The sequence below is a fragment of the Halichoerus grypus genome, chromosome 7, assembly GCF_964656455.1.
Source record: "Halichoerus grypus chromosome 7, mHalGry1.hap1.1, whole genome shotgun sequence".
Classification (NCBI taxonomy): Eukaryota; Metazoa; Chordata; class Mammalia; order Carnivora; family Phocidae; genus Halichoerus; species Halichoerus grypus.
Window position 1 is genome coordinate 18779267 of NC_135718.1, and position 13680 is coordinate 18792946.

Consider the following 13680-nt stretch of genomic DNA (forward strand, 5'->3'; position numbering starts at 1 on the left):
GCTGTGGCCTTTTGGCGGGACACAAACCATTGTAATAGCAAAGGGGTTTTTGCCTCCTTCTCCCAAGAACCAATCCTCATCCCCTTGGTTGGTGTCACCCCATTGAGAATGCATGGATTAGCAGTCCCTCTGGGAAGTTATTATCTGGGAAGGGGAATGAAAGAACCATCTGGGGTGCTTGAAATAGTCTATGTTTTGATCTGGGTGGTGGTAACACAGATGCATACATATTTACCAATATGCAGTACAGGCATATTGAGTTGGCCTCTTGAGATTAATGTACTCTATTTGTGTTAAACTTCAATAAAAAAAGTAAAACAGTAATAGTGGTAATAAAGAGAAGGAATGAGGATTTAATGTTTTACCATCTTTCAACTGCGTTTTCTCTGCTCCATTTTCAGACAGACTCTCCCATCGTGATGGCGGGATGGAGCTGTGAGAACACAAATCTTGGAAATACTAGCAGTCAATGCAACAGAAAACAGAGATCTTCCTTCCTTTCATAGTTAGAGCAGAGGTTCTGCACTGATTCTCCTTGGTGCAAATTGGGTCCTATGCCCATTTCCTAAACCATTAACTTTGATCCAGAGGGGAATGAGAAGCTGATTGGCCAGCCCTGAGCCATATCATCCTTTGTAGAGCTAGAAGCAAAATCAACAGCATCCAGACCACATGGACATAGAGTCAGGGTGGAGTGTTCCTGTTCCCACAGAAAAATGAGGGTGCTCTTTCTGGAAGGGTAAGTGGACACTAGACAAAAAGAAAGCCAATAGGAAGATAAAAGCCCTCAACTGCCCTCTCCCACAGTGTCAAAACCAACAGCGGGCCTTCGCAGGGCATTGCAGGCAAAGGGACTAATGTCATCTTCTCCTAGGACCTTAGGGTCAGGTGGGAAAGCTCCAGCAGCAGGCTGGAATTGATTAAAATGCTCTCTTTGTCCATCTCCCTACCCCCCCCCCCCCACCAAACTTTAGAAACAAAAATAAAAACATCATTTGGGATCAAGGTTAAGCAAAGTTCAGAAAGGAGGAAAGAATGTTGAACCAAAGAGTCAGTTCACATGGATCTCAGTCACTTTGCATGACTGAACATCAGTTTCATCTTCTTAAAATCTGGGAAGTGCTCTGGGTCCTGTCTCACCCATAGGAGGTGAAGAAGAGGAAGATGTTATCCTGAGAGTGGCTTGAGGGGAAGTGGGAAAGGCTCTGGGCTTCAGGATTAGGGATGGTCCCCTCCCCCTGCCACTCTGGATTAAGCAATCCTATAACACAGTGACTGGCATTTCCTTATTTAGTAAACAGAACCACTGGATTGTTACTGATTTATTCTACACCTTTCCCCTAGCTGATAGGCAGATGTTGGGTAACCTTGGACATCTGCCTGCTGAAATATTAATTATAGAAAAGAAGAAGTTCACAAGTAAAGATGTCTGGTAAACCCAAATTCTTTGGTGTTTATGCTCAGATACTGATGATGCCAGGAGGTCACAGGAGAAGGTGGGCAGGGAACTCCCGGGTCAAATGTCAAAGATCACTGCAGCAAATGCAAAGATCCATCTCTCCCATGAATTCTCCTTCTGCTCTCCCCTCTCCCATCCTGCCTTCTGGTGATATGCAAGGAGGTGGGAGAAATTTAGGAGGAGAGTGAGGAAGTTCAGCTGAGAGAATGACTCTCAATGTTTTTCGTGCCAGGCTTGAACAGGCACGCCAGTGGGCTCTCTTAGTGAACACAACTGTCACTTCTTAGATCAGTTGCCAACTCTTGCTCAAGTTATCCCAGAACCCCAAAAGAGTTGCAATTACTTGAAGGATTGGTCATACATAGTGGTTATCTCTGGAGTTGAAAACCAAAAAATACCAGATATAGCTGGGGTTTTTACAATCATATTTCCTTTACCTGCACATACAGTTTTACTAGTATAGGAAATTACCCTTAAATGCCAGAGCTTGCATCAAAGTAAGATCAATGACTGAAGGGCAGCAGGTCAAAGAGAGGAAAGGACCAGTCCTGACCTTGCTAGCTCTTTTTTCCCAGTGGTACAAGCCCACTCCTAGAGGAGATACTCTGCTCTTACAGCCAGACAGCATTACTCTCCTGAAGCTTGATTCACTGTCTCACACACACTGAGAGCCTGCCCCTGGTGGCCTCCAGGGCAATAATCCTTGACCTTCTAACAGCAATGGCTGTGGGAGGTTTTATGAAATGAATAAAATTCTATACCCCAGGATGTGGAGTGGAGGGTGAACGGAAGATGGTAATTTAACTGCAAGGCTTGGATTTAATATAGAGATGAGTTTTTTTCCTCCATGAGCCTATCACTCCATGTACACTAATCTGTCTTCATTTCTAGCACAGAACCTGCTACAGACTTCTAAATTGCCATCAGGGACAGGAACTAAAGTGGAACATGAACCAGAAACTGGAATGAATATACTCATTTGCTAAATCCCACAGCGAATCCAAATATTAACTTTCTAATTGAATTGAAAGTTTTTTAAAACCAGTGAACCAGCTCAAATTGAAACTGAACCTATATGTTTTCTAAAACTACTAAATGGAAAAAAACTACTAAAGAGGAAAAAAGGGAATTTAAGAAGTCCCAGGGGTATCTACTCAAAAGAAATAAAAACAACTGTCTATACAACAGTTTGCATGCAAATGTTCACAAGCAGCATTATTCAGAATAGCCAAGGACCGGAAACAATTCAAATGTCCACCAAATGATGAAGGAATTTTTTTAAAAATGTACTATGTCAATACGATGGAATATTATTCAGTAACGAAAAGAAACAAAATACTGACACATGCTCTTCCGTGTCATGAACTCAATCACATTATGTTAAATTAAAGCCAGATGCAAAAGACCACATGGTAGATGGTTCCATTCATATGAAATGTCCAGAAAAGGCAAATCCATAGAAAAAGAAAGTAGAATTGTGGTTGCTTAGGGATGGAGGTGGGAACAAAAGGGTAAAAGGGATCTTTTCAGGTGGTGGAAATGTTCAAGAATTGAACTGTGGTGGTGGTTGCATAACTCTGTAAACTTACTAAAAATCAGTTAATTACTCACTTCAAAAAATCTCAAAACCAATGGGTATTGTTTCAAGTTTCTGATTCCTGCATCTGCTCATTTGCAAACACTATATCTGGCATGACTTGTCCCACTGGGGTCTGCCCATCAAGTCCACGAGAAGCATGGTGGAGAAGCAGTTTCTAACCTTTTCCCCAGTGGTCACGTCTTCTGGTAAAACAACACTTCCTCACACCACCAAGTGGGCATAAAAGCAATGTTAGGCTAATCAGCATCTCTCAGGCTGGACCCCAGGTATTCGTCCAAGGAGTGAGCACAGAGTCCAAACCCAGCCAGTTAGAATCTTGCCCTATGATTTTTTAAGTTGGAAGCAGGAAGCATCTCATTTTTCTCTTAGCCCAAAGGTGGAAGATGTGAGTTCAGAGCTACCTGGTATCCTTTTCCCTGCCTCATACTGCAAGTCCATTTGCAACAGAAAATGAAACAATCCATAAAGAAGGACAGACATAAAAACTAGCAAGCTAAAGGATAAGTGCATCCAATTCCAAGAAGCAAACCAACCTCAAATGAGCTCCACCCCTGCCTTCTCTGAAAGTTGGTTACATTTGCCAACAAATCTCCACCTCCCCACCCCCGGTTTATTCGCTTGAGCTAGTGTGATTTGGGATTCTGTTACTAGTAAACAAAACACCAGAGACAGAAACAGAACTCAAGGTGACCTCTCCTAGGGAAACTTTTGAGTCATCCCTTCCCACTAGAAACATCTCTTCAACCCCAACACATTCAGGTGCCAATGTTTTCTTGTGTTGACCCCATGATTAGGATCCAGTGCTCACCGTACTCATACACTACAGCACAAGTGGGCAAACTTTTTCTGCCAAGGTCCAGAGGGTAAATATTTTAGGCTATCTGGGCCACTCGGTCTCTATCATAGCTACTCAACCCTGCCGTAGAGGTGCAAAAATGCCACGGTCGATACACAAATGAATGTAGCTGTGTTCCAATAAAACTTTATTTACAAAGCAGGTGGTGGGTCAAATTTGGCCCTTGAGCCATAGTTTGCCAACCCCTGGTATATAGGATTCTTTCTTTCTTTTTCTTTCTTTCTTTCTTTCTTTCTTTCTTTCTTTCTTTCTTTCTTTCTCTTTCTCTCTCTCTTTCTTTCTTTTTCTTTCTTTCTTTCTTTCTTTCTTTCTTTCTTTCTTTCTTTCTTTCTTTCTTTCTTTCTTTCTTTCTTTCTTTCTTCCTTCCTTCCTTCCTTCCTTCCTTCCTTCCTTCCTTCCTTCCTTTCTTTCTTTCTTTCTTTCTTTCTTCTTTCATTTAACCCCAGGTTCCCAGAATTGAATTAATCATAATCCTTAATTCATGACATGCTGTCACCATTAGTTGCTGATAGGTTTCTTGTATGTGAATTATTGATAGATTTACAAACATAATGAACACTCATGAACCCACCACCCACCCAAGACCTGGAGCATTATTAAGAAAACTGACCTAGGTCTGGTGATCAATAGAGGCTTGGCTCTCCAGGCAGAGGGAACAGCATGGGTGAAGACAATAACATAAAGACACGTAACCAATTGTTCTTTTTAGAGTGTGGCTTGGCTGAAGTGCACACTGAAGTATGGAAAGCAGTAGGAAATGAACCAGGAGAGGAGATTTGGTCCAGGTAACAAAAGGTTGTCTACTGTAGGTCTTGAATTAAGAGTCACCTGTAGGTAACTAGAAAAACTTAAACAGGTGAACCCATTCAGCTGTGGGGTAACTCATCCTCCAATTCTAACAGGAAAGAGGTAAGGTCCTTACTTGGGTAAGGTCCGAGTCGGGCACCACTGTAAGCATCCTGAAAGCAGCGGGAATGTTACGGAAATGTTGACCCAGACCAGGTCTATGGGAGGCGAGCTGATCTGTGGATGTTGAACAAAAGGCAGGAAGCAACTATGCCCATTCTGTTGGGAGTGAGAAGAGATTAAGGCGTCTTTTGACCTCTGGTCTCCCCACCTGTGGCGCTCATTAGTGCAAATCGGCCACCCCAGAATTCTGGTTCTCCCTCTGTGCTCATAAGATGGCGCTTCCCTATCCCTTTGGAATGAGATGTGATCATGTGACTTGCATTGCCCAGTGAACAGTCAGTAGAAGTAACACGTCTCTTCCAGGTGGTAATCTCAAGAATCCTGTGCAGTTCAACCATCTCTCTTCTCCTTGCCAATGTGACTGACTGTAGAAATTCTGTTGAGATGAAGCCGCCATCAGCCTGAGTCCCTTAGAGACCATGAGAGTAAAGCTATTCTTTGGACCTACACTAGACATTCTGCATAAACCAGAAATAATCCTGCTGTGGGTTAATGCATGAGATATGATGTTTGTTTGTTTTAGGGTGGTTTTTCTTGGGATCAGGAACAATCTTGACCAGGGTCAACAAACTACCTGTGGCAGGCCAAACTTAGCCTACAACCTGTGTTGTAAATAGCTCTGTTGGAACACAGCCACACCCATTCATTGATGTACCCTCCGTGGCTACTTTCACAAACTAAGTAGTTGTGACAGACACCAGATGGTCCACAAAGCCTAAAAGATTGTTTTGCCCATTACAGAAAACGTTCACTGACCCCTGACCTAGACTCTTCAAACTGGAAAGCTAAGCAAGATGATCCATCTGAGAAACTTGTCCACACTCCCCAACTTCTCTTCCTTCCCTTTATGTTCTCCTGCCCTCAGGTGGGACATTGATTCTCTGAAGAAACTTTTGCTGTAGTTAGTCATTTGTAACTTTAAAATTGTAGACCCCACTAAAAAGGGCATTCATGAAATAGATGGAAGAATTATTTTAGGGAAAAGGTAGGGGGTCCTTCCAGATGTCCCTGAAACTACATCATGCAGGTGACTGCTTTCTTTAGCTCAGCATACAGGAGCAGTCCTGGGAATAACCTAATAACAGGTATCTTTCAAAATCTCACCAGTCTACCTCCAAAACAGATGTACTTGGTTCTCTAACAGTTTCATCCACCAAGCACATAGCTCAGAACCAAGAAGTAAACCAAAAATGCTTCAGGGCAGCCAAAAAAAAATGGAAATCACAAACCAAATATACTAGAGTAAAAGGTACAAGGAATTTACATCTACACAATTAACTATAAGTTTACACACAAGTCTAACTTGAGGACCTGGCTTCTAAGATCTTTTCAAGGACCAGCTCACACAAATTCCCCCACCAACTCTACCCCATCGTTTATCATTCTTTCGTTCATTCAACAACAAAATTACCCAGTGACTCCTGTATTTTCAAATGTGACTTAACATTTGTAGAACAACATATAATCGAACACGTCCACTCATCAAACACGTCCACTGGCTTCCACGGAAATACAAAGATGAGTGAGACTGTGCCCCCCGCCAAGGAAATGATAATCCACCGGGAAGGAAGGATTGGCAACGCCTGACCCTGATTCAGGGCAGAGGGAAAGAGCCTAGTAAAGGTAGAAGGGTTTCTGCGGGAAAATAGAGTAGGCACAGAGTCTGACTTAAAGCTCGGAGCGGAACGCAGCAAGCCAGGACCCTGGCAGCTGTCAGGAGTGAGAGAGCAAACAGAATAATTCTAAGTCCAGACAGGGCAGATGCAAGATCCCAAGGGTGTTCGGGCATTCCCCCGGCCTGGACCACCACACGCAGGAGCCTGCTCGGCACTCGTCCCCTCCATGCCTCACCTGCAGTCTGAGTGGCCTTTCTTTTTCTTTTCAAGTAGGCTCCATGCCCAGTGTGAAGCCCAACACAGGGCTTGAACTCACGACCCTGAGATCAAGGCCTGAGCTGAGATCAAGAGTCAGATGCTCAACCAACTGAGCCACCCAGGCTCCCTGAATGACCTTTCAAAATATAAATCTGATCACTCCTGCCCCTGCTTAAAACACAGTAGTCATTTCCTACTGCTGTGAGGATTTCAGGCCAGGGCAGGGTGTCCTGGGAGCGGGGGCCCCAGCTGTCTGTAATCCAGCCCTCATCACATGTCCCCTGGCTCGCTAGCCCAGCCACGGTGCTCCTTTACCAGCCACTCCTCCATGGCCTGTTCCTCTAGCACTGGACCTTGAGGCCATTTAGTACAAGACCAGAGCTCCTTGACCTTTATGAACCCAAAGATATCACAAACAGTATAATATAGGGCAAGTGTTAATGTTTAGTAACAGCCTCCGTGCTTTTCATCTTGAGGACAAAAAACAAAGCCTGGCTTCACACAACAGGTGCTCCATAAATTCCACGTGCTCTAATTTGGGCGGTTAGGAAGAGCTTCACATGGAAGGAAGATTTCTAACCAAAACAGATAAATTGTTTTAAGTCCTGATGCTTAGAAGAGTAAGTGCCCGTTGGAAAAATTGGGCTAACCAACAAGAATCCCATAAGGCTTCCTCACTCATCACGTCTTCCTCTGAGGCTGGGTGCCCTACAAACTTGTTTGTATTCATAAACATCCCCACCATGTCTCTCCCCTCTCCCTGCTGCCCGCGCACCAAATATTGCTGAGCAGAGAAGCTCTTTCAGTCCAGGAGGAAGAGCATTGATTCAGGTGGGAAATGAATCGTGAGAACAGCTGTTCTTGAAATCAAATCTCTGGTTTCATGCAAATATTGTCAGAAATAGACAATGAGAGAACCACAGAGGAAGTGCAATCGACACATAAACCTTGTTTCTAAAACAAATCTCTAAGCCACCCACAGGCCTGAAGTGAGCCTCCAGGCGTGTGATTCAGAGGCAGCCTGAGACACAAGCAAAATACTCAACTGCCTAAATGACACTCTTTAGGGAATCCAAGAAGTTTCCCCTAATCTCAGATAGCTAGACTATCCTAGGACCAAAGCACTAGAAATTTTACAATTAGAAATTCACTCCTTTGGATATATTTTCTCTAGCCCATTTTTAAAAGATGGCGGGGGGGGCGGAAAAGTTGTCATTCTTGAGCAAGTAAAACACTAAACTAATACCATATATAAAGTGTTAAATAACAGTAGTAATAATGTTTTATGTTGACACAGCATGTTATAGCTTCTAAATTCCCTGGGAAGTAGGTAAAATATACACTTTATCCACATTTTACAGATAAGAAAACTGAAGTTCAAAGAAACACCATGGCTTGTTCAAAGACACAAAACAAGAAGAGCAGAGATAGAGCAGAATCAGGTCTCCTGACTCCTAGCACAGTGCTTTTGTAGAGATGGCAGCAGAAGCAGAGGCAAAGGGAGCATGGGCTGGAGAGTAGGTCTTCGGCTCACCAAATTATGTCTGCCAGCATGCCTCTGATCTACAGAAAGGATTTCATTGTAGATGAGGTGCGTTGCACACTGCCACATCAAGCCCCTCAGACAAGCCCTTTTGAGCAGATTACATCTGCAAAGCCCCTCCTCTGCAGAGGCGGGGGCGCTAAGGGACCACTAGGCACCAGGTCTGCAGGACCCAGTGGGGAGGAAGGGCAATGAGCCCAGCAAGGGAAAGAAGAAGGAGCAGATGGGAGGCATGCACCATGCACATTTCCCCAGGGTTGGAAGAGTCATGGTGTTTCCTCTCTGCCAGGTTCATTTGCCTCCTGTGAATGCTCACAACTGCCCTATGTGTAAATATCGGTTAATTCCCCTATTAAAAAGAAGAAATTGAGACTCAGACAGAAGTGACCTGCCTGGAACTATACAGTGTGTGAGCAATATTGAGCCTAGGCCTTGGGCTTTCCATACCAGATCTTAGCCAGAAATATTTTTATCTCAAGAAACCAAGAGGATGCTTTATTCCATACCTCCTAGGCACAAGTCAAGTCTTTTATAAAAACTGTAAAAGAAAGATGAAAGAAAAAAATGATAGTAAGCATAGGCTGAGCATGGACCTGCACCTGATTCATTTCTTCAAAGACAAATAGCCACAGACGCCACTTGGTCACATCTCAGCATTTATCATCTCTGCAGTTGGAAATACACAGTTTCTTTCATCCACTGGGACCAGGGAGCTTGAGAACGAGCAGAGGATGTGCCCAACACGCATGCCCACCCTTGCTTCCCATAACTGCAGAGATACCACATATCAAGCTCTCCCAGGGGTCCTGGGACAGCCCCACTCTTAGACTTAAGCTAACACTAGAAAGCACTCAACACAGACCTCTCCACAAAGAAATCACCTTCACAAATATTCCTCAAGAATCCCGCTCTCAAACAAAAATGAAGTGCACACAAAAATAAACACACAAATATTTATGGCAAATATTTAACAATGAAAATATGTGAACAATCCAGTATTCTCAACTAGTAAGTGGAAAAACAATTGTTATTACATCCTTACCAAAGAATACTACTTAGCAGTAAAAAGGAATGAACTAGTGAAATGCACAACACAGATTAATTTCAGATGCATTATGCTCAAGGAAGCTACACTTTAAAAAAAAAAATACAAAAATCTTCTGAAATGGATTGCATCTGGAAAAACAGAGGCTCAGAGAAATTAAACATTCTTTGGAGAGTCAGGGCTCAACCTTCAGGGGGCCCAGCTGCAGGGCTTACAGCTGACAAGAAGAGGCAATATGCACAAATCAGGCGAAGATTCAGGGAAAACAAGGCCCTTTGCCTTTTCACCCTGAACAACCCCAGAGCAATACCAGGTGAATGAAGCAGGCAACAAGTTCACAACAGCTACTCAAGACAGTTCTCTGCTCTGTTAACTCAACCCATATTGATCTAGCTGACAAGCCCAGAACTAGAACTTTGCCTTGATTATTAAGTAACTTATCATGGTCAGTAACTAATACCAAGAAAATCTGCTGAGCAAATAGATTTCACTTTCCATCTCAGGGTGGCTGAAGCTATTTTTATTCAGAGTCCTTTGAATTCAAAGGCAACCATAAAAAATGGAGGAAGAAAGAGGCACCCTTATTACAATTCACTGTTTTAAAATGTATCAGAAATATGAGAAGTAATTCAACCATTTCAGCTCAAATGAGGCTAAGCTGGACCTTGGCTGCAACCCCAGGTCCAATATACCTGCTGTCCTTAATCTGTTTTTTAAAATCTCCTTTAAAAAGGAAACTTTGTTCTTGGCATCATTAGAGTGTGCCAGTCTCTTGACCTGGCCTCAGCCCAGCACTTTCCAAGCACTAGGCCATCAAACAGAACTTGGCACTAACCGTGTTCTTTTTCGGGGCTGCGACTATAATCAATCCAAACCAGTTTACACCAAGTAAGCATCTTCTGTGGGTTGGTGCTGAGCTGGGGGCAGTGGGGGCTACAAGTCCTCGAGAAACTTATAGACATATTACCTCGTGCATGGAAAACTTTCTCCAAAGAGAAAATGATGAGAGATAATATAAACCCAAGAGCTAACATTCCACATTCGGGTACAAATATTGAGTTTCAAACCAATGGTTCTCAAGCTTTATTGCACTTCAGCCTCACTCAGGGTGCTGGTTAAAAATGCAGACTCTCGAGCATCACTCATAGAAGTTCTTCTGTATCTGTAAGTCTGGAGTGGACCTCAAGGGCCTGTCCTTTTAACAAGCCTCCTCCAGGTCCGGTAATTCTGATGCTCATGGTCCCAGACCACACATTATGGCCTTCCACTGACTAGTGTTTCTGCCAATAGGGGGACCGCTGCCAAGAATGATCAGGAAAGGCCATGCAAAGAGGCCAAGCATCATTAGGGTAAGCTAGAAGTGTCTCTCTTATAAAACAAAATAAAGCAAAACGGAGGACCTGGCAAAAAGGAAACGAGTCAACACCCCCTCCTTTCTCATCTCCACTGATTTCAAACATCCAAATCTCTGGTCTCATCCCTTTAATGAAGATGTCCTGTGATATGGGAAAGGTCAGTCTCTGGGCTTGCAGCTAAGAAAATATTTGCACTAGGAACAGGATGGCCAACAGGGAGGCCAAGCAGGAGCCCCAGAGGGCAGGGCTGCGGTTAGCTGATGCCCACGGTTGGTGTGCTTCTGGGTGGAATGCCCCTTGGGTTTTGGCTCTGAGTGAGGGAAGTCCCCAGGAGGCCCATGTAATTGTGGGAACCACCAGGGAAGTTCTCCACAGGCTCTGGGAGAGGCAAAGGAGGTTACAGGGATGCCAGAAAGGCTCCCGAGGACTCCAGCAGCCATATTCTCAGCCTGGGCCAACTCAGTGGATCTCACGGCTCCCTCACTCACCTAGAGGCTTCCCTGGCAACTGACTCATGAGGACTGGCAGGTAAATGGCTTCTCTGTGAGAGTTGCCCTAATAGATCTCCACACAAAGGGAAGCAGGGAAAAATGAAGACAAAAATCCCTGGGATAGTTGAAATCCAAAGAAGAGTGGCAACCTGGTAGTTTCTGTCCAGGTAAAGGAAGTTCAGGCACATGAGGTTTCACTTGTGAATATTTTTGCAACATTTTGGTTTCAGGCTATGTGAATTGCCAGTCAAACATGAGTAATAATAATATGTATGATAATGCTTACCACAGTTTGTCATGAAGTAAACCCCCATGAATCAGTGGGTCTCAATCTGGCTGCATGAATATTGTATCAGATGGATTTCACTCTGAAAATAAAACAAATGAACAAACAAAATACTGAGGTTTGGTTGGTTCAGCGAACTACCTAACGACTAGTTCCCTGTTTCCATCCTTTCTTCTCTCTGGTCTTTTTCCCAAATAGTAAACAATGTGATATTTCTCAAAAGCAAACTTGAACCCACAACCACTGCTGAATAAACTCCTTCAAGGACTTCCACTACTTTGGTGCAAAAGCAGGGTGTTGTGATATAGTCTACAAGGTACCACCCAATACAGCCCCCAGCACCCCTGCCCCCAGCTCTCAGCTCCCCCTCCACTAGCCTTCCTTCAGTCTTTGCAATCTACCAGCTTCGTACCAGTCTTCAGGCCCTTGAACTTGCTGCTCCTTCTGCCTGGAATATTCCCAAATGTCCTTTCTTCCACTTCATATCCCAACTCCCATGTCCATGTTTGACTTCCATGGCATCCCCCCTACCTGATCTGGTTCCTGTAGTGTGATCTTACAGCACCTTGTGCTTCTGTCTTGTCTTTCTTGCCACATTTCATTAATTGCAAAAGGAGCTGTTTCATGTCTGCTTTCCCTGTTACAGCATGACTTCCATGAAGCCAGGGTCCTCAGTGTTTTTCTTCACTATTAATAGTCCTAGCTCAGTGCCTCACAGATGAGAGGCGCTTGATATTTTTTGGAAGAATGAATGGATGGGTGAATAAATGAATGGGGAAAACTAAGGCAAAATAACCTTGAGTTTAGGAATCACTAGAAAAATATAGCCAAGACGAATAACCAAAGCTTTTTGTCTCAAGAATCCATGTCACTCTGTCCTCATGGGACCTTGCTGAACTCTAGGAGAAGCTTCCAAGAGGCAGGAATTAATGAGTCCAAATCATAAAATCCAAAAGCACCCACCTTTCACATGGAGAACCAGACTCCTAAAAATCTCATCACATAGATGTTTTCTGTAACAGAGCAAAATAAATATATAAATATTTTGTCAAAATTATAAGAGAAGAACACCTTGAAACATTCCTAGTAAGCAAGTGATAATAAAGAGAAAGCAATTATCCATTCGTGATATGTAAAATTTCATTGATATGCCCTTTGGCATACAGTTGTTATCACTGGATTTTAATAAACATGAAAAAATGTAAGAGAGTATTCTTAAATTCACTCTGGGCTTTGTTCTCACAGTTCCCAAACCCCCACTCCCCTTCACGAGGATCTTACTCTCCTTAATAATTTATTCTACACACCAAGGAGTTCTCCATGAATGTAAGCCTAAGAGTTGGAACGAGACTGAGATGAGGAAGGGTCAAGATGTAGCACTGCGAAAAGAGGACCCAAGCCAGACAGCACTCAGGCCGCTTCACTGATCATTTTTAATCAGGTTTGCTGAGGTACATTACTTAAAATAAAATCCGTCACTTTTAATGTATAGTTTGAGGAGTTTGGATGGTTGTCTAGAGTTGTGAAACCAGCACCATAATGGAGTTCAAGAACAATTCCTTCACCACAAGAAGCTCTTTCAGAACCAGCCAATCCTCTCTGTCATCCCAGGCCCTAGGTAACCACGGATCTGCATTTTATTGCCATGGTTTTGCCTTTGATAGACATTCATATAAATAGAATCATGAAATATGTAGTCTTTTTTTCTGGATTTTTTTCACTTATAATTATACTTCTAAGAAACATTATGCTGTCGAATGTGTAAGTAGTTTGTTCTATTTTAATGCTAAATAGTATTTACTATATGGATATACCACAATCTATATATCTATTCACCCATTGATGGATATGTTGGATTTTTTAGATTTTTGTGATTATGAATAAAGCTGCTATGAGCATCTGAGTAAGTTTTTGTGTGAACCTATATTGTTATTTCTTAGGTAAATACAGAGGCATGGAATTGTCAGATCACATGATAAATGGGTATGTTTAACTATATAAAAAGCTACCAAACTCTTTCCCAAGGTAGCTGTACCATTTTGTAAAAGCATCACCAATATATGAAAGTTCCATTTGTTCCAAATGATAGCCAACATTTGGTATCGCCAGTCTTTTAAAATGGTAGCCTTCCTGCAGAGTGTGGAGTACTACTTCATCGGATGTAACTTGCCTTTCCCCAATGACTAATAGTGTTGAACATCT

The 13680-nt window shown here is 43.0% G+C and overlaps 1 long non-coding RNA gene across 1 annotated transcript in view; it reads right to left on the reverse strand.

Annotated features, from left to right (window-relative positions):
• LOC118540051 (uncharacterized) overlaps window positions 1–13680 on the reverse strand; it is a 127238-nt gene that overhangs the window by 25132 nt on the left and 88426 nt on the right. Inside the window, exons 2-3 of the long non-coding RNA XR_004919448.2 lie at window positions 12442–12491; window positions 11479–11560 (exon numbers count right to left, since the gene is read on the reverse strand). This is a non-coding gene — a long non-coding RNA (uncharacterized LOC118540051). The remainder of the gene's footprint in view (window positions 1–11478; window positions 11561–12441; window positions 12492–13680) is intronic.